Raw genomic sequence first — 27,804 nt, 5'->3', positions numbered from 1 at the left:
CGTGGACCTCATTCTGACTAGGAGGTAAACATTCTATACCAACATCATTGATTGGTTCTGCGGTATCCTCTGCGCCGCCAACGTCAGACGCTAGCAGTTGGGTAAAATGTTCTTTCCATATCCTCAGCATGTTATCTGTGTCAGTTAGGCATACGATATTCTATCTGTAACTAAAATTGCAAATGAGTTTACCTTAAGGAATAGGGGAGATACTTTTCTCATATCAATGAGTGCTGTCCCGTTCAAGTTAAGCTCAACGATAAAGTGCCGCATTGTTAACTGCCGACTCCGTCTATTTTTGGATTTGCTCGCCAGGATACGAACCCAGCCGTTCAACTTCATAGACGGACATGCTTACCTCTGCGCCACGGTAGCCCCAGTCACTAACGTGGCAAATTGGGAATAGTTTTTATAAGATTAGCTTTATACAGGCAGTCCCCAATCAGACCCACTTGAGGCATGAACACTACCGTAAGAAAGTTTATTAATAACTTGCTTACTAAAAGATGCATTTCGGCAGACTTGGGATCTGTGGATCTAAAAAGATGGGTCAGCAGAGGAACGTTTTAAGGAGGTGTACAGTCTCCTCTACTTTGGAATATAGCCATTAACAATATATTTTTGTCTCCGGTGGACAATAGAGTAAAAGTGGTCGCGTATGCTGATGACGTGGCTATTGCGGTTAGGGGAAAGTTTCCCAACACTCTGAGATATACTTCAAGAAGCTGTGTGTGCGACATCGAAGTGGGCTACCGAATGAGGTCTAGGCGTGCAAAACAAAAGAAGTTCTTTTCAGCAGGAGATACAAGTTACTCACAGTGGCACCTGGCTCCTAGGGAGGAGAGGATGTTCCATTTACAGAAGGAGCAAAATACCTGAGTTTTGCTTCACAGGAAATTTAACTTCAAGTCAAACGTTTTGGAAAGAGCCATTTTCAAAAGTTGGGGATTTGAACTGCGTGTCATGCCCTGGGTATATACTGCAGTTGTCAGACCTATAATGCTATATGGTGTTGTGGTGTGGTGGACAACGTTTCAAAAGTCCACTTACTGTTCAATACTCAGCTGGATCAAATTCAAGGCTTTTTTGCGCATCACCGCCGCACTGAGGACTACGCCATCTGATCCAATATTTCCTTCGTCATATAGCGGGTACGCATATGGTGTTATCTTTGGTACAATACTCGATGTTCGAGGCAGTGTGGATTACACATTGCCTCAGCCGGTTTTTGACAAAAAGTACTGCACCTGATTCCTGACAGGACCGATAGACTTCCATACGGATGGTTCCAAATTGAAAAACCAGGTGGGCCTTAGGGTGTACTCTGAAGAACTAGGACTAGTGAGCATCTATCTGAGTTATTTGCAATTAAAGAAATGTTGGAATGACTTAGATGTAATATCAAGACGACGATTGACACAAATATCTTTTCAGACAGCCAGGTAGCCATTACATCCCTAGAGAACGTTTCTGAATCCGAAAACAGCTCTCAACTGTCGCAGATCTCTCAACGAAATGGCTGAACAGCTCAAAATTCACCTGTTCTGGGTACCAGGCCACAGGGATATCCCAAGGAACTTTAGAGTGTAAGAGCTTGCGGTACTAGGAACTACCTTACACATTCTAAGGGAACGGAATCTCTGGGTATGCCTATATCTATATGTAAGCTAAATCTTCAGGATCAGGCCCGAAGGGTAACAATTGACAAATGGTCACAAAGGGGGGTTTTGTGAACATTCCAAAATTATGTGGCCTAACCTTGACTTGAAGAGGTCTTTTAATTTGTATCCGTCATGACTAGTCACTGTCTGAACGGAGATCATGCTTACACACTGAAGGTTGTAAGTAACTTTTGCAGAAGCTGTGAGGATGGCAAGAAAGAAGAGATTATAAGAACATCTTCTGTGTGTATCCCACACAGGCAGGCATTATTCCACTTTAGGTTATTTTAAAGACTTTTTCCGAATTGACAGATGTGAACATTCACAAGTTGTTGGACTTTTAAAAGTGATCTGGATAGTTCAACGGTAGGAACTAGAAAGCACATTCATTATCCTGTTCTTGTTGTATTACAATGGAGGAAACGAAACTGAGTTTGATGGCAGACTGCCACTTAAATCTAACCTAATCATGGTAAGTGGCATTACAAATGCAAATTTGCCCACTAAGGAACTGGGGCAAACTTTTCACGTATCACTGAGTGCTGCTAAAATTCAAATTTTAAGCACAATAATAAGGGGCCTGTTGTTTAGAGCCGAGTCCGAACGGTGTGCCGGGGTGCGACACTTCATTTTAACATGGCATATTACCTGACAAATGTCGCCAGCATTAGGAGGGAATTACCACCGCTGAAATATTTTCTGATGTTCATGCCAGGATTCGAGCCCAGGCGTTCAGCGTCATAGGCAGACATGCTTTCCTCTGCGCTAAGTGGCATTATAATCCAAAAACTCAATCCCCTAGTGTTTATTCTAATAAAATTCCTACTCAACCTTTATTCAAATACGACCTTCTCAATTTCAAAGTTCGCTGTCACCATAAAGTGTCCTTCTTTTTAATTTAGAAATCTCAAATATCCCCTTAAATGGTTTGAATGCATCACGAAGCCCTAGGATAATTAGCCTCTATCAGTTGCACTCTTTGCTACTCTTTAGAAAATTCAATTAATCAGTATTACCAGCAGGATTCGATGATATCTCATCGAAATTTCAGGCAAGCCTAAATTGTCATTTTAAATCAGAAACATCATCGAAATCATGCTGGCAAACAGAAGCAAAAAAAAAAATCTTTGGATTGAATGAAATGTGTCAGTCAAATATCCTGCCATGGAGGCGTTACCGAAGAGCATGAAAAATTACTCATCACTTTTTTCGTTGTGCTCTCCCGCAGATTTCAGAAATCATACCATTTAGACAATTTAGTTTTGGTTAATAAAAATTTTCGTTTCTCGCCAAAAATGTAGCCCCGATCAAAATATTTTCACAAAACTAAGGTCATAAAAATTTAAACTTTACGACTTAAATGACAGTTGGCTTAACACTTTCAGACCGGCAGAGGAGAGGAGCACAGAAAGCATAAATTTCTAATTTTTATTACCATTTCCTAACTCAAAGATGTACATTCAACTTAAATTGTAACACTTTCCGTTTTGCTTCCCTTTGCTTCCTTGGCAACAACTTTACGAAATACAAAATCAGTGGGGTTTCTTATAATTTACAATTCACTGCACTCACCTTTTTAAAGGAGTTACCCTCTAATTTTTTGCCATAACAATTATGAGAGCAATTTCAATTACCATTTCGTCATAACGTCCTTATTGGAATTTTTTCTGTGTGTGTGGTGTGATAAAAAATGATTTCGTCCACACCCATTCATAATTTGCGAAATACATTCCCTTTTTTTGCAAATGCATGTCTAGGAAAATAAGTCTTTTAGCAAAAAAAAAAAAAAAGAGAAGGTATCACTCACTCATCCCAAAAATGGGTGACAAGACAAATCAATAAACATTCAATTTTATTGCCATCTAGGCTCTATTTGTGAATTCTAGACAAAGAAATAGAGAGTGATACCGATCTGTCAAATCCCATTGGCATTGTTGTCAGAAAGACAATTGTGTTAATACAAGACAAAACAATCACACACACACACTCACCTATTGAGCAACTCTCGTTCATTCTCTGCATGAGTCTGCAATGGAGTTGCCTTTTTGGCATTTTTAGCAAATAAACCGTAAATTTGATGTTTGGGCTTTTTATACCCTAATGGCTGGTACTATGTTCGTTTTTCACTGTTGAAAACCCATGTTTTTCGCGATTACTATTGTGAATACTACACATATATCAATGAAATAAAAACACCATGGATCGCATTTGTCGAGTTCTCTTCCCGGCATCTCTTCTAAGGCAAAAAAGAATATAAGAAAAGATTTGCTCTGCTATTAGAGCGATATCAAGATATGGTCCGGCTTGGACCACAATTAAATTATATGTTGGATACCTGTGTAAAATGTCAGCCAATTCGAATAAGAATTGAGCCCTTTTGGGGCTCAAGAAGTAAAATAGAGAGATCGATTTATATGGGAGCTGTATCAGACTATAGACCGAATCAGACCATAATAAACACGTATGTTGATGGTCATAAGAGGATCCGTCGTACAAAATTTCAGGCGACCTCTAGAGGTTCAAGAAGTCAAGATCCCAGAGCGGTTTATATGGCAGCTATATCAGGTTATGAGCCGATTTGATCCTTATTTTACACAGTTGTTGGAAGTAAGAATAAAATACGTCATGCAAAATTTCAGCCATATCGGATAGGAATTGCGCCCTCTAGAAGCTCAAGAAGTCAACTCCTCAGATCTGTTTATATGACAGCTACATCAGGTTATGAACCGATTTAAACCATACTTGGCACAGTTGTTGAATATCATAACAAAAAAACAAAATTCGTGCAAAAATTCATTCAAATCGGATAATAACTACGCTCTCTAGAGGCTCAAGAAGTCAAGACTCAAGATCGGTTTATATGACAGCTATATCAGGTTATGGACCGATTTGGAACATACTTGGCACAGTTATTGGAAGTGATACCAAAACAACACATGCAAAATCGGACCAGAATTGCGCCCTCTAGAGACTCAAGAAGTCAAGTCCCAAGATCGGTTTATATGGCAGCTATATCAAAATATGGGCCGATATGACCCATTTACAATCCCAACCGACCTACACTATTTGTGCAAAATTTCAAGCGGCTAGTTTTACTCCTTCGAAAGTTGGCGTGCTTTCGACAGACAGACGGACGGACCTACGGACATGGCTAGATCGACATAAAATGTCGATCAAGAATATATATACTTTATGGGGTCTCAGACGAATATTTCGAGTCGTTACAACCAGAATGACGAAATTAGTATAGCCCCATCCTATGGTGGAGGGTACAACAACTTTATTAAAATTTTACATAAGTAATGAGGGAATTTCCTACTGAATGAAATAAACTATTTTTTTTGCTGTATAATCCATTATTAAACCAGCAAGTAGAGGCAAAAGTCGGGCGGAGGCGACTATATAATACCCTACGTAATGCTTTTAATCTACGATCTGACACTGCACGGAAGCTGGACATTGAAAAGCTGCAAACACAACAAAAGACAGCGACATACTCCACTCGACTAACCCAACTGCTTGATGAAAGTACTCCTTATTCTGATGATATAATGGAGCAGTGGCAAACCATTGCCCACTCCATGGAAAATGCCGCGAAATCCGTACTTGGGTACCGGAAGCCTCCTCCAAGAAACCCATGGTACGATCAAGAGTGCCAAATAGTGCTACTGAAGCCAAGAATGCGGCATATAAGCAATCCTGCCATCAGTAGCAACGCGCCAGATGAAGGAGAGGTATGGGGAGAAAAGGAGAGAGGAGAAACGTCTATTCCGCAGAAAGAAAAAGGAAATGGAAAGACGTGAGTGCGAGCGAATTGAGATGTACAGGAGTCAGAATAAAGTCCGGAAATTCTACCAAAGAATTAAAAATCAAACCGATGGCTTTGATGCAGGCACATCCTCATGCAGAGACAAAGAATGAAATTTGGTAACTGACACAGATAAAATGCTGAGGATATTGAAAGAACATTTATCCAACATCTAGTGTCCGACGTTGGCGAAGAAGAGGATACAGCAGAACCAATCAATGATGATGTTATAGAATGTTTACCTCCTAGTCAGAATGAGGTCCAAGTAGCAGTGACTAAAGAACAACATTGTAGCAGGAGCCGACTGGTTACCCGCTGAACTATTTAAGACCAGAGGCGACACGCATACCCGATGATTGAAACCTCAAAATACTAGGTTCCGTACACAAGAAAGGAGACAAGACGGAATGTGCCAACTACAGAGGAATAAGTTTCCTCCCCATCTCATACAAGATGCTCTCGAGCGTACTGTGTGAAAGGTTAAAACCTAAAGGCAATGAGATAATTGGGCCCTATTAATGCGGCTTTAGACCTGTAAATCCACCCTGGGCCAGATATTCGCACTGAACCAAATCCTGGAAAAGACCCGAGAAGGACAAATCAACACCTAACATCTCTATGCTGACTACAACGCCGCCTTCGATACTCCTTTACGTTCAAAGGTATTTCAAGCTACATCTGAGTTTGGTATCCCTGCAAAATTAATAAGACTCTGCAGGATGAGACTTGCTAATACGCGTTCTGCAGTAAGAATAGGAAAGAATCTCTCCGAACCATTTATTACCAAACGAGGTTTCCGACAAGGAGACAGCCTATCGTGTGATCTCTTTAATATCCTGCTGGAGAAGATTATACGAGATGTAGATGTAAATAGATATGGTACACTAAACACAAGAGAATACATGCTATTCGCCTATGCCGACGACATCGATATCATAGGTCGGTCACCGAAAGTAGTAACTGCAGCCTTTGAAAGAATCTAAAGAGAGTCAGTGAAAATGGATCTGGCAGTAAATAGAAATAAGACGAAATGGATGGTTTCAACTCCCAAAAAAGCCTTGTACAACCGAGCAGATAAAGAAAATGGAGAAAGTTGGGAACAACAACTTTGAGACAGTCAGTAACTTTATCTACCTCGGCACCGCCGTAACCGAAATGAATGTCTCCAGCTTTGAGATAAAACGAAGAATAATACTGGCAAACAGATGCTACTTTGGACTAAGTAGGCAGTTTAGAAACAAGACCTCTCGACTGACGAAGATTACACTATACAAGACACTGATACTACCCGTGTTATTATATGGCTCTGACGCATGGGTACTTGTGAAAGCGCCTAAGGCAGTGCTTGGAGTATTTGAGAGAAAGATTCTTCGTAAAATATATGGAGCAGTTTGCGTTAATGGAAAATATAGGCAACGTAGGCATAGTTACACATATCAAAATACAACGGCTGCGTTGGCTAGGTCATGTTGTCAGAATGGATAAAGAAGCTCCAGCAAAGAAGTCTTTTGAAGGCAAACACGGTGGTACACGCAAACAGGGAAGACCAAAAGCCCGATGGAAAGATCAAGTGGTGGAAAGGTGGAAAGACACCTCGAAACTTGGTGTCAGAGATTTTACATTGAGCGCAGAAGATCGAGAAGATTGGAAAGCTATTCTACGTTCGGCTAATAGAACAAATATTCTGTCACAGCCAATTAAATTAAAGAAAAGTAATAAAATAAAAGTCCAATATATAAGAAACAAGTAAGAGCGTGCCAAGTTCGGCCGGGCCGAATCTTATATACCCTCCACCATGGATGGCATTTATCGAGTTCTTTACGTATTTTCTCTTTTTAGACAAACCAAGAATAACGAATAAGAACTGTTATGCTATTGGAGCTATATCAAGTTGAAGTCCGATTCGGACCATAAATAAAATGAATGCTAAACATTGTAGAAGTCATTGTGTAATATTCCAGGTTATTCGGAAAAGAATTTCACCTTGTTGGGGCTCAAGAAGCAAAATCGGAAGATCGGTTTATTTGCGAGCTGTATCAAGTTATAGATCGATTCAGTCAATATTTCACATGTATATTGAAGGTCATGGGAGAAGCCGTTGTACAAAATCTTAACCAAATTGGATAACAACTGCGCCCTCTAGAGGCCCAAGAAGTCAAAATCCCAGATCGATTTATATGGCAGCTATAACAGTTTATGTACCGATTTGCGCCAAACTAAGCACAATTGTTGGAAGTCATAACAAAACAACTCATGCAAAATTTCAGCGAAATCGGATGAGAATTGCGCACTCTAGCGGCTCAAGAAGTCAAGATCCAAGATCGGTTTATATGACAGCTATACCAGGTTATATATTATTTCGTATCACTTTCAACAGCTGTTGAAAACGATACCAAAACACCACGTGCAAAATATCAGTTAAATCGGATGAGAATTGCGCCCTCTAGAGGCTCAAGAAGTCAAGACCCCAGATCGGTTTATATAGCAGCTATATCAAAACATGGCCCGATATGACCCATTTACAATCCCAACTGACCTACACTAATAAAAAGTATTTATGCAAAATTTCAAGCGGCTGGCTTTACTCCTTCGGAAGTTAGCGTGCTTTCGACAGACAGACGAACGGACATAGCTAGATCGACTTAAAATGTCGTGACGATCAAGAATATATATACTTTATGGGATCTGAGACGCATATTTCGAGGTGTTGCAAACAGAATGACGAAATTAGTGTACCCCCATCCTATGGTGGAGGGTATAAAAATCATTCAAAGTTATTATCCTATGCAATCCATGGTCGAGGGTATATAAGATTCCGTCCGGCCGCGTTTTTACTTGTTTTTATGCGTGATTTGGCGCTGTTATTAACAACCCCATCCTCATCCCTAACCAGCTTTAGCAATCTAACAATAAAAGTGTTAATGTCACTTCCACCCATTTCCTGTTAGGGATGATTTTTCTTCTTTAAGAAACACTCTCATAATTTGAGATGATCCCATTTCTTATCTTGCAGATCATGTGAAATATTGGTCTTTGCCAAATTATAGCAATTTTTGTATTTTGCCTTATTTACGATTTGTTTTATTTATTTTTTAACGAATACCTCTTTTTGTAATCCTTTGTAATTTTTGGCTACTCATCTTTCGTATCATGCGTCACTGGGATTGTTGGCTGTTGTCCTTTTATTTTTGGCAATGAGGTAAAAACAAACCTTTTTGGACTCTCAGGCAAAGATCATCAATGTTTTCCCTTAATCCCTTTAAAGTGGTGATGATCTTTAAACCAAGCGGGTCAAGATGTTATAGTTTTGTTACTTTGACACATCTGGAGTGTGTGTGTGGGAATGCAAAGATGCTAGAAAGGGATGCGCAAAGAAAGGTTGGTTTTTATTTTGTGTTAATTGTCAAACTGGTATTGGGAAAAGAGATTTCCGTTTGTTTTGGCAATCAGAAGAAAACATGTTTTCATAATCAAAATAAATACAAAAAAAAATTGTTTAAAATTACGCAATTTTGTAAAATCTTAGCTATTATGATGTTCCTTAATCAGCAAAACTTGTTTGTTTTAAGTTTTTTAACTGTGGGAAAAGTATGGGAAAATAGGGAAAAACTAAAGAGTAACTAAACATTAGAAAAAGGCTTAGAGCTTGAAAATGGACAGAGTAACTGGAATATAAACCAAATAGCTAACATTAGATTTGGAAATCTAAGAAAATTTTTATACCCACCACCGAAGGAGGGGGTATATTCATTTTGTCATTCCGTTTGCAACACATCGAAATATCCATTTCAGACCCTATAAAATATACATATTATTGATCTATATGTAATCTAAGACGATCTAGCCATGTCGGTCCGCCTGTCTGTTGAAATCACTCTACACTCTTTAAAAATAGAGATATTGAGCTGAAACTTTGCACAGATTCTTTGATTTGGGGTCTTAGGCCCATTAAATTTGGGACAGTGAATTGTAATAAGCTCTTGGATATCCCTCTTTAATTTGGTCCAGATCGGTCAGGTTTGTATATAGCTGCCATATAGACCGATCTCTCGATTTAAGGTTTTGGGCCCATAAAAGGCGCATTTATTATCCGATTTCGCCAAAATTTGAGACAATAAGTTGTGTTAGGCTCTTAAACATTCTTATTTAATTCGGCTCAGGTAGGTCCAGATTTGGATATAGCTGCCATATAGACTGATCTCTCGATTTAAGGTCTTGGGCGCATAAAAGGCGCTTTTATTGTCCGATATTGCCGAAAATTGGGACAGTGAGTTGTGTTAGGTCCTTCAACATTCTTCTTCAATTTGGCTCAGATAGGTTCAGATTTGGATATAGCTGTCATATAGACCGATCTCTCGATTTAAGGTCTTGGGCCCATAATAGGCGCTTTTATTGTCCGAATTTGCCGAATTTGGGACAGTGAGTTGTGTTAGGCCCTTTAATATTCTTCTTCAATTTGGCTCCGATCGTTCAAGATTTGGATATAGCTGACGTATACACCGATCTCCCGATTTAAGGTTTTGGGCGCATAAAAGGCGCATTTATTATCCGATTTCGCCGAAATTTGGGACAGTGAGTTGTGTTAGGCCCTTCAACATTCTTCTTCAATTTGGCTCAGATCGTTCCAGATTTGGATATAGCTGTCATATATACCGATCTCTCGATATAAGGTTTTGGACACATAAAAGGCGTATTTATTGTCCGATTTCGCCAAAATTTGGGATAGTGAGGTGTGTTAGATCCTTCGACACCCATCTTTAATTTGGCCCAGATCGTTTCAGGTATGGATATAGCTGCCATATAGACCGACATTTATAATCCTATTTCGCTGAAACTTGACACAGTGACTTATGTTAGGCTTTTCGACATCCGTGTCATATATGGTTCAGATCGGTCTATATTTGGATATGGCTACCAAAAAGACATATTCCATATTTCGACAAAGCTGCTATGGGGGCATAAATTATGAATTTTTCACCGGATTATGACGAAAGATGGTTTACATAATACCCGAGGTGGTGGGTATCCAAAGTTCGGCTCGGCCGAACTTAACACCTTGTTACTTGTTTTTTTTTTATTTTAATACTTATTTTGTTTTTTACAAACATTTTTCATTAAATTAACTAAAATATATGTTAATTTTTTTTAATACTTTATAATATTAACAAAATTCCGAGTTTCCGACAGACATACGGACGAAATACTGTAATTTGACTTAAAGAATGACGTTTAAAACTATTTGTACTTAAAAGCGCCTTAGGCCTACGTTTCGAGGTTTCACAAACGGAGTTACGAATTTTTGGTGGAGAATATAAAGAAATTCTGTTGATATATTTTTTTTTTTGCTGTCAAACTCAGCTTCCCCTTTCCCACGCATTTGTAGCCAAAGCATTTCTCTACAACCCTTTTCTAACTTCAAAACTGAGTTGCTGCAGCTCTTATGATAGTACTTTAAGTACTATCTAATATCACTTAAAAAACTAATTTCTTCAGCTTTATAATATAAAACAGCTGTTTTACAACTTTGTGCTCCATAAATGCTGGATAAAACTTTTCAATTTGTCGGCTTGTTAGAGATTTTCAAACATATCTCAAATGAGGGGCTGATGTTGTTAAGAGAAACCAAGATCCTCAGTCGAGCATACAAAGATGCTCACGCTACCATGGGAAGCACCCTATGTAAAACAGAACTCCAACAATTGTAAAGACCCCACTTTATGGTTTTGTTCTTCTTTGTTTCCTTTTTCTTAACATCATGTCCAGACCATCTGTTTCAATTGTTCGCGTACATCAAAACGGATTTACATTATTTTAGAACTCATTTTCAATGTTTTATTCAAATTTTATTACCCTCAAAACTGGCTGTGCCATACTAGATCTTCCCAATTCATAGGCAATCAACAGAACTATCGAAGTGGCAATTAAATCTGGTCTACAATCAAATTGTCCATAATTCACGCCTACCATAATGTAAAGAATTCGAAACGCTTATAATAAAAATTTTAAAATCTTTAATGGACACTTTTTGATATGAAAAAAACACATTCTTTAACTTCTTTAGTAAAACTTGAAATGAAGGAAATTTGATACAGTACTCTTGATTAAGAGGGTTCGATTAATTAGGAAAGATGGTGGATGATATAAAATGATATCATCCACCGATGGAAATTTATAAAACATTTGCACCGATCCAATGATTTTTAAACTATTGTTAAGAATATAGCCGCCCCTACTATCTCCACCACATCTCTGAATGCGTCGATCGTGGACATTTCTACCCGGAAGCTATGTTGTCTCATTGAGAGTCCTCAATGTTGGCGTTGTGGAGCGGTGGAGGTATGGAAGAGACAAAAGCACCAGTTTTTGTCTCTGCCATATTTCCGAAAAACATCTTCCAATAGACACTGGTTAAACATTTTCAGAAGAAATTCAGGTCTGTTTTCAGCTATCTGCCTGATAGCCTCGGGCGGTATTCCGTCGGGACCGGATGCTTTCTGCTCTGAAGGCTGCGGGTTGCAATTCTTAGCTCCTCTATCGTAAACGGGTTTATGTTGTCAGAGGGCTCTTCATAAACTTTATCTTCTCTACGGTCATGTCGGGGACTATTTTACCCATTGTTCTCCCGTCAATCACCGCTGTTGAGCTCCGTGTGCCGAGTTTTTCTATCCCAATTTTGCATCCGAGGCCCCAAGGGTTTCGGTTCATATATTCTCTTATTACTCCCACTTTTTTTCTTGCTCCTTTCTATTACGGCAGCGAGTAATTATTTTGCCTCCTTGTAAAGAGTGTGTTCTATCTCAGCCCTGCTTCTGTGGCGAGCTCTCGTATATCTACGTCTAAGTTTAATGCAGTTGCTTCGTTGCTTAGCTCTGGCATCATTCCACAGTATACTACGGTTCTATTTCCCCTCGACCTTTTAAGTCTTGGCATGGATTTTTTGCATCACGGCCATGTCTACAACTCGTCTTCCTTGAGTTGGTCGTTGGCATACCCCATTCTAACGCTTCACAGTTGAAACCACCAGCTACTATGTGATGCCTGTTTAATACTCACATTGTGTCTTCGATCTCATTAAGATTTGCCTCGAAGGCTTCGATACGGTCACTAGGGGTGAGATAGCAGCTAAACAGCGTGAAGTGATCTAGGTGCACCCAGGTGTATCCGTTTCTCCACTGCTAATTGGTGAGATGCCATTGCGATATGGAATCCAGGGAGCATCTGTCTCTGTAGTATCCTCAAGACCCTTGATCTATTCCTCCATATTGTACACTTATAACCACGATGTCGTCACGTTGTTCTACGACTATTTGCGATAGGAGATCATGTGCAACTTTACTCCTATGTTGGCCTGCAATATTCTTAGCATACCTGCTGTGTGCCTCCTTTGCATCTTTCTGAGCCAGGAAGGTGATCCGTTGGGCTTTTTCCACTGTGCTCGCATATACAGCATTTCAGATGGTTAGTGCACTCCTTTATCTTATGTCCACTCTTGCCGCATTTAATGCATAGTTCCATTTCTTTTCTATCGGTTCCCTTGCATTCCAACTTTAGATGGCCTGAAAGGTCATTTTAGCCGACAATTTGCCATTACAATAAGGAGCCTGCTGGTCTTCATTTATAAATGCCTTTTTGTAGCATGTCCTCGGTCTTCGCCGCTCGTGGTCGGCTGCTGCTTATTTTTCACAGCTGACCTATAGGATGTTCAGCTATCCGCGAGATGCTGATCCCAATAGTAGCCTGAGCTCGGCCCTCGGCAAGGTAACATAAACGACAGAAAAATGAAGACGGGAGAACATTTTCACCGGTGAGGTGAGGAAAGAGATGTGTACCTAATATACTGCGTCATCTTCACGCAATTGGCCCTTGTAAGCCCCAAAGACAAGCGAAGTACAGTTTAGCGAAATATTCGTCCACAGGGTCTTTGGCATTCTGCAATCCTAAACACAAGTTCACGCTTCAATCCCGCGATCATGTAGAAGCGTGCACAGGGAAGAGCTAACTGATTCCGTAGCACAACCAGCAATCCATTCCTGGCTAGGTCTTCGGTCGATTCGTTCCCCACCACCTCTTGATGGCCCAGGATCCAACGGAGCCTGACAGCCTTACCCATGGTATGCAGAAGCTCGTTACATATTCTAACCAGTCTCGACCTCACATGGCAGACGCCAAGCCTTTCAATCCACATAAATCGTGACATTTTGATTGGGCCGCCGCTTCAACATCGAAATTGTATCCAGTGCCTTTAGGGCCGCTAAGGACTCTGTCTGTAAAACGCTGCACCTGTCCAAAAGACTATATGATTCCCATATTCCAAAGAAATCAATGACCACTCCTGCCCCGGTCCCCATTCAAAGTAGACCCATTCGAGTATACAGAAAATCATAGGAGCTATATCAGGTTATACATTGATTGAGACCATACTTAGCACGAGATCATAGAAGAAGTCAGTGTGCAAAAATGTCAGCCAAATCGGATGGAAATTGCGCTTTGTTGGAGTTCAAGGAGTACAATCGGGAGATCGGTTTATATGGGAGCTATATCAGGTGATAGACCGATTAAGATTATACTTGACACGTATGAAGGAAATGATAGGAGAAGTCATTGTCCATTTTCAAAAAGTCATATAAAATACAAAAAAGTTAGAAATTATAAAAAAATTACTTTTAACATAGTTTTTTAATGTTTTTGTTTCTAATATTTGATATTGATTTTTTTATATTTTCTTTTTATTATAATTGTCTGCCGTCTATTTTTCGGATATTTATTACAAAAAACAAAGACGAGAGTTGAACAACTTTGCAAGCAATTTTTTTTTTACATTTTCTTATAAAAAATGACTTAGTACTTCAATAAAAAATTGTCTCATTGCTTAGCAATAGTCTGCTGTTGATCGATTTATATGAGGGATATATCCAAATCTGAACCGACATGGCCCATTTGCTATCTCCAACGACCTACGTCAATTAGAAGTATCTGTGCAAAAAATAAAGAACCTAGCGTCATTCGTTGTATGGTGAAGAAGGATGGACATGTCTAGATCGACACAGGGTCCGACGTAGGCAGGTTCCATGCTTGCGTAGCGAAGGGCAGTTCTTCACCTCCCGCTCGGGTTTCTCCACTCCTCCTGACTTTTTATACATATATAACCTCACGAGGTCTCACTTTTTCCATTTTCTTCCCTTTCTCTCTCCAGGGTACCTCAATGGGGCAAACTGGCCTCCGAGTGAACTCACCTTTGGTGGGTGACTCATTCAACCTAACCTAACCTAATCGCCTATTGAAGAAAAAGAGGAGGTTCGAAATAGATAACAAATTTTGAATTATTAACAATTGAAGGTCTTAATTTTGTGTTTTCTGATTTTTTTCTTAAGTTTTCAGAAAAATTTTGATTTTTCAAAATTTGTTTGGCTTATATTCTTTAGAAATCATAATCTATGGTCTTCCTTTAAAAAATCTTATTTTCTCTGTAGGCAAGACTGTTTATTGCTATATATTTATTTCGGTTCTATTCCCATCCCTGGAGGAAGCTGGTGTTGAAGTGTCTAAGTTTGAGTCTTACATTCTTGTTTCCAAAGTTTCCGCTTCCACTTATGGGAAACGTTAAATTTGCTTCTTTATAATAAGCACAATGATAGCTTTTATATGAAATTCCCATGCATCGGTGATTTGGGGGAAAAAATATGGTAGCCCAATTTGTTGTACGCTATGTAATTGTTGAAATATTAACTTCCCCCTTAGCAACGTCTCACTTGTTGCTCTGTTATGTTTTACTCCCCCTGTATTACTTCACGCCTTCACAAAAAAATCATGAGTGCTTATGATTTTTTGTAACGGAAATATATTTCTTGTCAATTTTTTTTCTCTGTAATTTTTTTTTGTTATTACTTTAATGTGAGGAAATATAATTTTATTGGATTTCGTTACAGCTCATATCATTAACGGGGGTCATTATGACTTTCTGTAATGGACGAGAGGGTGCAAAGATTGAGATTTTTCGTTGTTACATTTCAACCTTTCCGTCAAGCTAATTACATGTGTTAATTACACGAAAACTTCCGATTTATAACAGGTTTAGATGGGTGGATGGATGGATGGTAGGTGATAGTGCCTGAAAATCAAAGGAGTGAGGAATGCCACTTGGTGCCCCCCAACAGAAGGGGTCATGAGTTGGATTTTAATTAGAAGGAAATACAAGCATAATTAATGTTGATGATTTTAATGGTTTTGAAAGGCCACCTGAGTGAGTCAAAAAGGGATAGGTTCGAAAAAAAAGTAACGACTTTTTTTTTGGTAATGCATGAAAATCAATGTTTCTGCAGGTGTTTTTCGATTTATGTATTTGGTATAAGTTGATTATATTTGAAAAATGAAATTACAAGGAAATGCGCTTATTTATGTTAAGCTTGGCCGAATCTTATTATGGATCATATTTGCCAAGTTCTTTGGACAAGTAAGAGGAAATTGTCCTACATATCAAGGGGGTGAAGGGAGGTCTGGGTGGTATTTATCTGCAAGGCGAGAAAAATAAAGCATAGTACTGCGAAGTATTATAGGCCAATCAGTCTGCCATCGTTTTAACTTAAAACACTGGAGAGAGAGGTAGACCTGAAGGTGAGAGATGGACTGACACCTGAGAATTTCAGTGGGGCACAACATGCATACCTCAAAAGGAATTCGGTGAAGACGGCTCCACATGAAACGGTCGGTACAGGTCGAAAGGAGTACACAATGACGAAAAGGAGTACACGATGACTGCTTTCCTTGATGTTGAGGGGGCATTTAACAACATAGATATATGATCGATAGTCGCTGGCTTGGACCACCTGATTGTCTCCCGGTGGACGGATAATATGCTTCGTGGCAGAATTATTAATGCGGTCTGGGAGAAAGTGTGTTCAGAAGGTGGGTGACACGGTGGAACGCCTCAAAAGGGTTGTTCTCACCGATTCTCTGGAAGCTGGTGATAAAAGAAGTTCTATTGGATCTCAATGGAGATGGTGTGAAACTGATAGCATATGCAGACTACGCACAGTGGGAAAAAATCAAATCAAAATGATATCTCTATCCGATCTCGAGCAGCATATTTTTTACTAGTTCCTTCGATTTTCTCCCACTGTGCGACGTCGTCCTATTGATTCGAGGGAGATTTCTTTCGCCGATCAGCGAGATTATGAAAAGGTTACTATGGAGGATATCGAGATGGGCTGGAGATATAAGATACCACTCTGCAGTTTTCAAGGGAGGTGAAGTAACTAGGCCCAGTCCTCGATTCGAAACTGTCCTGGAAAAGGAATACGGAGGAAAGGTGCCGAAAGGCGATGTTCTATTCTAGAAGTGGGTAGTCCTACCGCCATGATGTACTGGATGTACTAGGTCATTTTGAGATAAGCGCTGACATATGGAGCGCTGATATGATGGAAGGCTGTGAAGAAATGTACACGGGCCAAGAAACTTCGAAAGGTACAAGACTGATCTGCGATTAAGGCGACGTTAAGCTCCACAACCTACTGAGGTAAATGCTAGGGGTTGTGCCGCTATGGATGCCGCCCAGATCGTGCTGAGAGAATGCGGACACGGCCACTGCGAGTCTCACAGAGAGGGTCTCAGACTACCTGTGGCCGAAATTGATTCGAGAGCGGTTGTTCCAGATTGGCTTTTACGGAACTGCGAAGTGGGAGACGGGAGGATGCCAGGAGTGGATCCTCCATGGCAAGTAGACCTGTAGTCAGTCTTACACACGTGCCATAGTAGAGGAGATAGCCAGTGCAGAGGTCGTGGCTAGGTGGGAGTATATGGATGAATGTCGCATAGTCAGGACACTTTCGCCAGCTGTTGAACGGAAAAAGACGACGGAGTTGCTGGCGCTTCATAGAGGTCATTAAGTATAGGGTGATTTTTTAGCTATTATCTTTGTGGCTATACTGGCTTAAACCGCTCACGCCCGTTTCGTGTTTTGTTTCACTGTCAAACATCTTCAGTTTGGTCCATAATTTAACCATGAATCGTCTTACAAACGAACAACGCTTGCAAATTATTAAATTTTATTATCAAAATACGTGCTCTGTTAAGAAAGTTCATCGCGAGCTTCTTCCATTCAGCGACGGGTAAGCTGATTTGTCGATTTTGGAGTGACGATCAGCCAGAAGCATTGCAAGAGCTATCAATGTATCCAGGAAAAGTCACAGTTTGGTGCGGTTTATGGGCTGGTGGCATCATTGGACCGTATTTCTTCTAAGATGAGCGAATCGTAACGTAACTGTGAATGGTGAGCGCTATCGTGAAATATCCAACTTTTTTTTGCTCTAAATTCAAGAGCTTGAATTGCATGATATGTGGTTTAAACAAGACGGTGCCACATTCCACACAAAATGCAAGAGCTTGACTTGCATGGCATGTGGTTTCAACAAGAAGGTGCCACATGTCACATAGCACGCGTAACAATGGGCTTATTGAGAGGCGAGTTCAGTGAACATTTTATTTCGCGTTCAGGACCGGTCTATTGGCCGCCTAGATCGTGCGATTTAACGCCTTTAGACTATTCTTTGTGGGGCTATGTTAAAGCTCAAGTCTATACAGACAAGCCCGCTTCAATTGACGTGAGATACTGGTCGAAATGTTGGAAAGAGTATGCCAAAATTGGACTAAGCTGATGGACCATTTGAGGCGCAGTCACGAAGTTCTATCGATTCAAATAGATTTTATGAATTTTTCTGAGATTTATGTGTGTTTTTTAATTTCGTAAAGCTCTTAAAAAATCACTTTACAATTACTGGAGTCATAACCGGACATAGTTCCACGCGCATGTGAGTCCCGCACAACGAGAACTGTGGACAAGGCTTTGAAGAGGATGAGGAGGAGACGATCGAGCATCTGCTCTCCTAATGCCCGGGTCTACAGAAGCAGAGGCTTTCCATCCTAGGGAGGCGATTCCTCCTCTATCCAGGCGAACTTGCTGATGTGTCTCTGGCGAGACTCCTCAGATACGTGGATAAGATGGGTTCATTTCGATGAGATCTTTAATACGCTCTCATGCATGCACAGATGCTGAGCACCAATGCTTGGCACTTGGCGAGTGTATACTTGAGTACGTTTGGGCGTACGCTACGGGGAAGCACTCGCGTGGTGACGTGATCGATAGGTGCTTGCTCCTTATTCAATTCCCATATTTCTTGTCTTTTTCATATTTCGTCATGTCCTTGTCTTTCCATCGGGACGGACCGGACACACACACTATCTTAAAGTTTTTTTTTTTTACATTATTAAAATTTTTTTTTAACATTTTGTATTCAATGCTTTGGGTTTTCTGTAAAATATTTTTCATATATTAGCTGATGCTACTTTTGTCTATTAATCTTATATAAATAAATAAATATTTTTAAAATTTTTTGTTTTACAATTTTTTTTTTTTTGGAAATTTTTTATAATTTTTTTAGAATTTTGTAGGTGTTTTTGAAATTTTTTAAAAGTGTTTAGAATTTTTCAGAATTTTTTGAATTTCGCCATCATAAAATTTTCACGAAGCCTTCCTTTTTATACCCTCCACCATAGGATGGGGGTTTACTAACTTCGCTATTCTGTTTGGAACACTTCGAAAGTATATATATTCTTGAACGTCAAACATTTTAAGTCGATCGAGCCATGTCCGTCCGTCTGTCTGTCTGTGGAAAGCACGCTAACTTTCAAAGACGTGAAGCTGGCCGCTTAAAATTTTGCACAAATACTTCCTATTCGTATGGATCGGATGGGATTGTAAATGGGCCATATCGGTCCATATTTAGATATAGCTCCCATATAAATCGGTCTCCAGATTTTACTTCTCGAACCTCTAGAGAACGCAATTCTTATCGGATTCAGCTGAAATTGTGTACTATGGCGTCTTCTATGACATTTAATGGATGTACCAAGTATAGTTCGAATCGGTCATGGAAATTTGTCCTTGGAGAAAATTTCATTGAAATTTTGTATTTAAAGAGAATGTCATTGAAATTTTGTTTTTAGAGAAAATATCATGGAAATGTTGTCTTTAGAAAAAATTTCATGGAAATTTTGTCTATCGAGAAAAATTCATAGAAATTTTTTCTTAGATAAAATTTCATAGACATTTTTCTTTGGAGAAAATTTCATGGACATTTTTTCTTTCGAGAAAATTTTTGGAAATGGCCTTTGAAAATTTTTATTGAAGACTCCGTGTTTGGACAAAATGTTGTCTTTGGGAAAGAATGCTTGGCAATCTGGTCTTTGGAAATATTGGGTTGCCAAAGTAATTGCGGATTTTTTAAAAGAAAGTAAATGCATTTTTAATAAAACTTAGAATGAACTTTAATCAAATATATAATTGCCATATTGTTCGATAACCTTTTGCCATCTTCCTGGGAAATTTAGTATTCCACGCTCATAGAACTTCTGGCAGCTCAAAATATACCACACCCTTCCAATCCCACCAAACAGACAGCATAACCTTCTTTTGGTGGATATCAGCCTTTGAAATGGTTTGAGCTGGTTCACCATGCTTGGACCATGATCGTTTTCGACTAACGTTGTTGTAAACAATCCGTTTTAAAAACGGATCGAATTCGTTGCGTTTAAGGTGCATATCACAAGCGTTGATTCGATTTGTTAAATGAATTTCTTTCAATACATGTGGTACCGATATTAAAATTGACGCCAAACAAACAAATGTAAACAAAATTTCGCGCACTTTTTTTCTAGAGCAAACTAAAAGTAACAGCTGATAACTGACAGAAGAAAGAATGCAATTGCAGAGTCACAAGCCGTTGAAAAAATTTGTCAACGCCGACTATATTACTACTATATTACCGACAATTACTTTTTGGGCAACAAAATATTTTCTTTTATCCCTTGTTTGCCTAAGAAGAGATACCGGGAAATGAGCTCGACAAATGTGATCCATAGTGGAGGGTATAAAAGATTCGACCCGGCCAAACTTAGCACGGTTTTTTTTCTTATTTGGCTACTACAAGCCATTTGATGCACAAGCCGAACTTAGAAGTTTTCCAATTCGAACATCTATACGGATCTTTACCTTGTTGCACCAAGGGTTCTTGCCCATTTACCCGTAGCTAGCAAATTGCGATCTGCAAGAAAGCCAGGCGTCGAAAAGCTGCAAACACAAGACTATTGTCTACTTCATACAAAATGCTACAAAATTCGCACTTGCGTACCAAATCCTTCACCCAAGGAACCCAAAGTATCACCACGAGTTTCGACCACTAAAGCCCAACGCCGAACGAAGGAAAGGTATGAGGATCGATATTATGAATGCTTTTACAAACACAATATCCACTCCTTAAAAAAAAACGATATTGGAGGTATTTTAACGGATGTAGCTCTAATTAAAAAAAATTTAATAACGTATTTTATTATAATCCTTCAACTAAAAGAAAAACGTTGATTTCTTTTCGATTTGGGGATTGGTTTGCCCATCACTCAATCATCGCAATGACAAGTGTAATCCCATTCCCATACTTGAGAGAGCGTAAGAGAGGTTGGGAACCCACTTGTCGATCACTACTCCAGTAGCCATCAATCATGATTTTCTTAGTCAATTTCAAAAACTCAGACGCCAATTCAGAAATTTCCTGCTAGCCGACATTGTTTGTTTAAGAAATTCTCAGAGCAACGAACGACTACAACGTGTAAACAAACATGACTTTAAGATTATCCTTTGCAAAGTCCAACAACCACCATGTCCACGACTACAGAAGCATTTTAACACTTTAATTATAAGGCGGCCCAGGTGAGGGTATGATGGTCAATGGTTTTCCTGAACAATACAGAGATTTTGTAAAAAAAAGAACGAATAATAAAAGAAATCCTTCCACGAACACACGTGGAATTTATGACCTATATGTGTTTGTTTAAGCAATTAGTTGGCTTCTGGAATTCCACATTTTCCTTGTTTCAAGGGTCCATTATTTTCTTTTTTCAAAAAAAGCAAATGTTTGGGACCAAGTACAGGTGTGTAGACGGCGAGTAAATAGACACACGAAGAACAAGTGCAATTTCAGGAAAACCAAACAGCAGTAAAACTAGAACATCTCAAATGTTGGTTACGAAGATTGAAAGCAATTTGAACAGTCATAAATGGTATGGTATTTAAATTCGTAGCCGTTAATTTTTTTTTTATCAATTTGACAGGATGTGCGGCTTGTATAAATAATGACGACAAACGATTATGGTGGTGCATGTGTAAGTGCTTTATAGAAACAAAATTATCATTATCTGGAGAAAAGTGCTTCAAGATTAGAATTAAAATTTAAATGCCACATTGGGCTATATTGTATGAAAATGATGAATGAAAAATATGAAAATGTGATTCAAAGCCATAATGAAGTTAAGGAAAAGCGTGCTAAATCTACGTTCAGATTAGTCAAATATTTGACCCAACTTGTTACATCATATTTGCCCAAAAAAGTCAAATTCGTACATTCCTAATTTTGTATTCACATTGAAAAATGCAAATTTTGCCCATGAACATTCCACTAAGGAACATTGAAAAACTTCTTACATATCAATGAGTGCAATTCGATTTAAGTTTAAGCTCAATAAAATGGGGCCTCCTTTTTATAGCCGAGTCCGAACGGCGTGCCTCAGAGCGACTCCTCTTTGAGGAGTCACAAAAATTGCAAGCATTACGAGGAGAAAACCACCGTTGAACATTTTTTTCTGATGGTCTCGCCAGGATTCGAGCCCAGGCGTTCAGCGTCATAGGCGGACATGCTAACCTCTGCGCTACGGTGGCCTCCAACCTTTTTTGATCTAATTTAAAAACCCTCCACCCTGGATCGCATTTTTCAAGTTCTTTGCCCGATAGCTACGTGGCATTTATAGGCAAACAAAGGATAGGTTTGTGTTAAGGTAGAATGGGTAGCCCACCCCTTAGCAAGAAAAAATAATGCTTCCCACTCCGTCCGAAGGGGAGACAGGGAGTTGGAGAGATATGAAAACCAGTAAAGAAAGGCAAAAGTGGGGCGGTGCCGACTTTATAATACCCTACACCTACACTATAGGTACAAAATGGGAACTATATCTAATTTTGAACCAATTTTGATGGACCTCGGTGGATGTTTTCAGATAGGTTATATAACAAACCGTATCCAATTTCGAGTAAATATGTTCAAACTGTAATAATGACAACATTATTGCAAATTAGCCAAAATCTGACAAACATATCTATTTGAGCTGTATCTAAATCTGAACCGATTTCTAGCAAACTCGGATATTGTGGTAGTTGTCGAGGAAAGCGTTGTGCAAAATTTTGGCAAGATTGTTCAATAGGTTAGGTTGAAAAGAGGGTGCAGATATTAATCCGCCCCATGCCACTATGGACATACCATTAAGCCAGTAATAGGCTTGTTGTGCGCTTTAAAAACTATAAAGTAATCTCTAAAAAGAAAATTTTAAGTTAGGAAATCTGTGCTACTTACAAAATCCTTAATTTTTTTTAATGCCACTGATAGCATGTTTAGGGCATGCGGGGAAGATGATGAGACGTTGGAGCATTTCCTTTGTCATTGCCCGGCTTTCGCGTCCAACAGATACCGGTACTTAGGTGCAGACACAATATCAGACATGAACCAACTTAGCATGTCTATCTCTCTTCCTTTTGGGTGTTACAGTTAAAATTGCCTGTTAAGTTAAAATAGCCTGTACCACAGTAGTAGTGTCGGGTATAAAAAACAGGTGATATGGAAGTAAGATATGGAACAAGCGCCTATCCATCATGCCACCACGCGAGTGCTTCCCCGGAGCGTACGCCTAGACATAGTCAAGTACTCACTCGCCAAGTGCCAAGCATTGGTGCTCCGCATCTGCGCATGCATGACAGCGTGTTGAAGATCTCATCGCGTCCCTCGTCCAAACAAACCCGTCTTATCCACGTTTCCGAGAAGACTCCCCAGACACACCTGCAATTTGCCGAGAACAGAGAAGAACCGCCTCCCTAGGATGGGCAGCAGAGCAGGTGTTTGATCGTTTCCTCCTCTTCAAGACATCGCCCACAGTAGTCGTTGCTGCACTCGGCCATGTGGCTTATCGCACAGTGCCCGGTTATGACTCCTGCAATCATACTCATTGACTCGTCCTTCCCCGTTCAACACCTGGGGACAGTATCCTGGCAATCCAACAACCATCCACAGACTATCACTTCATCACCGCCTATGCACTGGCCATCTCCTCTACTACGTTCAGTAGTTTGACAAAAGACACGTGTGCAAAACCAGGCACAGGTCTGCTTTCCGTGGAGGATCCCCTATTGGCATAAGAATCCATCAACTCATTTCCCAGCATACCCATGTGTCTAGAAACCCAGCAGCCCGATCAGGGCCCCCAAACACTCCGCCACGCATTTCGACCTCATCGTCCTTGAATTCAAGGCCTTGAAAGCCGACATACTGTGACATACTTCAGGAGCTTCGAAGGCATTTTATCGCCATACCTATAAATACCACCATAAATAACCTATTACGGAATCCTGGCAGAGGTACTCTTGAGCCCATAAGCTTCGCAGAAGATGTATCAATACTTCCAAGGGTTGGAGATCTGAATTGGCTATATAGAAAGGCTGAAAAGGTCTTAGAGATGTCAGACTACTGGGCTAGATCTGGGTGTCTGAATTTTACCCCGGAAAAGAATACTTAGAAGTGATCTTGGGCAGAAAACTGCTCTGCAAGTAGCATATTCTGAAGGCTCATAGATGTTGGGCACTGTTAACAAGGGTCGTAGGCACCAAACAGAGACTGAATACGCGAATAGTCCACTGGTTATACAGGATCATAATTCGACCAATACTAACATAGGTTTCAGTAATTGGGTGGACGGAACTTGTTGTCTAGTCATCGGCGTTGCAATGAGAACCACCCCTACTATGATAATGGAGACAACTCTAGATGTCCGATCATAGATACGCACATTAAGAAAGAGACTGACATAGCGGCTATGAGACTGAGGAAATGGTACAATGGATAGTAGATAGCAGGCATACCATTGCGGTAGAATAGGAAATCTGGATGAATAAGAAGAAGTTTCATGTGGTATACCTGGCACGACACTTGAGGTCGAATAAGAGGACAGAGAAGATCTTGGAGTCGAAACCTTTCCAGGCGACGCAGTTCCAGTCAAATGCGTGGGCAACAAACGCGCATGAAGCACTGGTTAACAGTCAAACGATCGATAGGACTACGAACCCCCTAGGAGGCAATCCGGTTTGTGAGAAGAAGAGGCTATTACAGAGAAGAAGGTGGAAGATGGTCAATATGGCTTCCGGTATCAATACGTGTCACATAGGACTATGGGCGTACTAATGCAGAATATTTGCCGTAAGTGAAGGCGTTTGTAGGGCAAGTGAGGAAGATTAAGGGATATTTTAATATTTCCTATATCAATGCCCGGATTACGCAGCTAACACACTCCGGATATGTAAAGGATGACAGGCTTGAACTAGCTTAGGGACACAGAATGGAAAACTATAAACGACTTTGGGAGCAGCAGGAAATTCCTGACAAAGATCTCTTTCAGTATATATTTCGGATTTAGAGCGCACAACCAGCCGATTACTGGCGTAGGTGTAGGTCCATAGTGGCATGGCGCGTAATAGAATCCGAACCATCTTCTTCAACAAAACAGATGATTAAATCTTTACTCCTCCCTACACCTCTACTTTGATATAAGGCATTTGATCTTAGTAAATTACATACTAATACTCAGAATTAAGAGAGATAGCCCTTTTGAGGCCACTGTAGCTTAGCATGTCCGCCTATGACGCTGAACGTAAGGGTTCGAATCCAGGCAAGACCATTAGAGAAAGAAACAAATTACAGCGCTGGGTTTCCTTCCTAATGCTGGCAACATTTGTGAGGTACTATTCCGTGTAAAACTTCTCTCCAAAGAGGTGTCGCATTGCGGCGCATCGTTCGGACTCGGCTATAAAAAGGAGGCCGCTTATCATTGAGCTTTAACTTGAATCGGACTGCACTCATCGATATGTAAGAAGCATTTGCATTTTTGCCCTATTTCCATGCATGCCACAATGTGAACCGATTTTAGACGAAACCAGTCCAGATTTAGACATAGCTCTTACACTCATAAAAAAAGTTTGCTGATAACAGCAAACTCTGCTGAATATTAGTAGTTAATTTTGATGCTATTGTAGCAGTAGTTCTGCTATTACAGTAGTAGTGCTGCATTTTTAGAGTAGCAGGCTTACTGCGGAAAAGTCCGTTGTTTGCTGAAAATGACTGCTTGTTAATTATGAAGGGGATGTTAGAAGAAAAAAATATAATACATATGTAAAGTGTGTGTCGGTGTATGTTTATAATAACCACTGAATTTATTCTTTCCACAATCTTTTTTCTTTAGATGTAGATACAAAAAGTCATCCCAGTCATGTGCCAGTAGAACAATAACGAAAAATGCGAGCTAGCTCACCCACATTTCGAATTATATACCAATGGATGGATCAGGTAGCTTTTTTACAGTTATATTCCACAAATTAAAAACATCTCTCCCAACACAATTTCTAAAAAAAAATCTAAACAAGTAAAAAGGAGTTAAGTTTGGGCCAGGCCGAACTTTAGATACCCACCCATAGCAGCTATATCGAAATATGACTCAATTTGAACCAAATTCGACACGGATATTGGGTGGTCTAATTAATACAACTCATTGTTCAATTTTGTAGAACAGAATATTGGTCTTTTTGGTAGCCCTATTCAAATATAGACCGATCTGAACCATATACGACACGATGTCGAAAAGCCCAACATAAGTCAATGTGTCCAATTTCAGCGAAATCGGATTAAAAACGTGCCTTTTATGGAACCAAGACTTTAAAACGAGAGATCGGTCCATATGGCAGCTATATCCAAATCTAAACCGATCTGGGGCAACTTGACGAGAGATGTCGAAGGGTCTAACACAACTCACGAGAGATCGTTCTATATGGCAGCTACATCCAAATGTGAACCGATCTGGGCAAAAATGAAGAGGGGTGTTGAAGGGCCTAACACAATTCACAATTCGAATTGGACAATAAATGCGCCTTTTATGGGCCCAAGGCCTTAACTCGAGAGATCGGTCTATATGGCAGCTATATCCGAATCTGGATCGATCTGGGCCAAATTAAAGAAGGATATCGAGTGGCCTAACACAACTCACTATCCCAAATTTCAGCAAAATCGGTTAATAAATGAGGGTTTTATGGGCATAAGACCCTAAATCGACCGATCGGTCTATAGTCCATATAGCCCGTCTTTGAACGTAATCTGCTTATGGACAAAAAAGAATCCGCTCAACATCTCTATTTTTAAAGTCCGTAGCGTGATATCAACAGACAGACGGACGGACATGGCAAGAACGTCTTAGATTTTTAGGGTGGTCAAAGATATATATAGTTTATAGGGTCGGAAATGGATACTTCGATGTGTTGCAAACGGAATGACAAAATGAATATAAATAAACCCATCCTTCGGTGGTGGATATAAAAATATCCAAAGTAATCAAAACAACCATAAAAAGAAGCTTACAAATTTTATTTTTCAGCAGACTTGTGTACTCAAAACAGCAGATTTTGTTAGTTAAAATAGGAGTAAGATTTGTTTGCTTATACAGCAGCTCTATGTTTGCTGATACAACAGTTATGTCTGCTTTCCCATTTTCAGCAGACAAAAACTGCTGTTTTAGCAAATATTTTTGCTAACAAATTTGGTTGAGTGCATATATATATTCGTTTGATTTGGATTAATATTCCAATAATATAGTCATTTTTCAAGCGATTTTTACAAAGAAGAATTCTCTTGACATTGACATTACTGGGGAATATCATAGAAATGGATTCATTTTTAGGTATGTCTATATATACATATGTATGTACGCTGGCAAAGGGTCTAGAAGTGACAATCGGCCGTGTCACTTCTAGACCATTTGCTAGCCCAATCTTCTCAAAATTTTACACAGTGTCTCCTATTTAGATATAGCTCTAACATATATGTTTGTCCAATTTTCATTTGAATGTTGACATTTCTAATGAATTTTACGAAGATCGGTTCAGAATAAGATATAGTGTCCATATAAGGATATCGTTTAGTTTATATTTATAGGGCAGGTGTAGGGTATTATATAGTTAACACCCTTTGACTTTTGCACCATCTTACTAGTCTATAAATAATTCTTCAAAAGTAACATGTAAAGGAAATATATTTTAATACAATTTAAACATATGCCATTACAGCACAGTAGGATCCTTACTCTTGCATGCCGATGTAAATGTCGCACCATCAACAAGGGATCTTATCAACAAATTCTGGGACAAATAAAAGG

The sequence above is a fragment of the Stomoxys calcitrans genome, chromosome 5, assembly GCF_963082655.1.
Source record: "Stomoxys calcitrans chromosome 5, idStoCalc2.1, whole genome shotgun sequence".
Taxonomy (NCBI): domain Eukaryota; kingdom Metazoa; phylum Arthropoda; class Insecta; order Diptera; family Muscidae; genus Stomoxys; species Stomoxys calcitrans.
This window is presented reverse-complemented; position numbering follows the sequence as displayed.